At 33.1% G+C, this 1735-nt stretch overlaps 1 protein-coding gene across 1 annotated transcript in view; it reads right to left on the bottom strand.

Moving 5' to 3' along the window:
- LOC109585743 (ras guanine nucleotide exchange factor K-like) overlaps positions 1 to 1735 on the bottom strand; it is a 7764-nt gene that overhangs the window by 3744 nt on the left and 2285 nt on the right. The window lies entirely within an intron of this gene.

Genomic DNA, 1735 nt, shown 5'->3' with positions numbered 1-1735 from the left:
AAATATTCTGAACCCAGCTTAAGTGTTAGCCTCACAGTTCGATATTATAGTAAAAAGAAAAAGGGAAAATACCATTTAGTACTAGCAGCACTTATGTTTCAGCTCCACCAAATAACCCAGTTAGTCACAATAAGTATTATTGTTCTTTTTATATTATTTTAGATTTAATTGAACTAGATTTAAATTGAGCCTGATCTTAATGCCCCTCCAGTGTCGCCAACATATGATCCTAACCCATCTGCTTACTCTGATATCAAACCTGAGATCACAGAAACTTATGACATACTGGGACACAATCGTGGACATGTTCATTCTTCTCCTAACAATGGAACATATTCCAGACTTAACATTGAAGGAATTCCTGTCTATGATGAATGTCAACATAATGGTGATGCAACAATGAAGCCACAGCCACCACAATCACATCATGGTGAATATTCTCAATTGAATGTGGGACAGCAAATGTCATGTCTTGGAAGTTCTTTAGTGACTGATCAATATTCTAGTGTTCTAGACAGGACACCCATTGTCAATGGGATTCCTCTTGTTCAAAAAAGTACATAAATTATTATATTAGCTGCATTTTAACATTACATTAATTTATTATCCTTATCACTAGATTTAACACACAAAGACCTATCTCTTCATGTCATTCCTCATTTAACAAATAAATGGCGTGAAGTGGGATTGGCATTAGCACTGACTCCCCCCAGCTTGACGATATAGAGGAGAATAACCAAGGAATAAGTGACGTGTTTCAATTGTGGGAGGATCTTGCTACACGTCCATTCACATGGGAGACTTTATTGAACGCACTCAGATCTTCAACTGTCAATGAGTCTCAGCTTGCAAATAAGCTGCTAGAATTATAATTACCAGTATGCGTGTTTGACTTTTAAAAATAGTTATAACAATTTATTATTTAATTACCCGGTATTTGAAGGTGTGGCTGAACTGCAAGGCATGCACTAGGTGTGGCTAATTAAGTAATTATTATACTATTGAATAAATTTGGGCGTGTTTTTTTAGAAAAAAAATGCTTATAAATCTATTGCTAACTTTGGCTGGGGTGTTTATTTTTAGGAATAAATTGATTGGAAATTTGAAATTATAAGTTTAGCTTTTCACAATGTATGATTATAACAAATGTGGCATGGTAAAAATTGCATGACATACTAATTGTCTGAGGCATAAGCTCCTTAGAACCAAATGAGAATCGAAATTGAATTTTTAAAAATGTTTAAAGCTGCTGTCAAAAATGAATAAGAGGGAATTCTGCATTATTTTTTTCTGATACATATACATGTACTTGTGTTGTATTTTAAGTTCGAGCTAATTCTGATAAAAATTGGATTTTTTTACAAATTATTTAAGCTACTCAAAAATGCCAAAGTCCCTGTGCTATAGTACAGAGTCATTGGCCAAATTTTGTCAAAAGTCACTTGTTGAGAATTTTCATTTTTATAATTATTTCTGATGCATCATTATACATGTGTACATGTACTTATGTCATGCATTAAGTTTGAGCCAATTCTGATCAAAATTAATTTTGCATCCTTGCTACATTAGTACATGGTATACCATAGTATTTATATTGCATGAGTTGCCAATAATAACAAAATTTGGCATCACATCACTTTATTTGCTTATACTATCATCAAAATGATAATAACCCCCATTACCCCAATTTCAATACATCAAGACCACCCACCTAGACCTATACTATCAATATCAA

This window comes from Amphimedon queenslandica, unplaced genomic scaffold, assembly GCF_000090795.2.
Source record: "Amphimedon queenslandica unplaced genomic scaffold, v1.1 AMPQUscaffold_13016, whole genome shotgun sequence".
NCBI lineage: Eukaryota > Metazoa > Porifera > Demospongiae > Haplosclerida > Niphatidae > Amphimedon > Amphimedon queenslandica.
The sequence above is the reverse complement of the archived record's forward strand: the minus strand, read 5'-3'. Positions and strand labels throughout refer to the sequence as shown.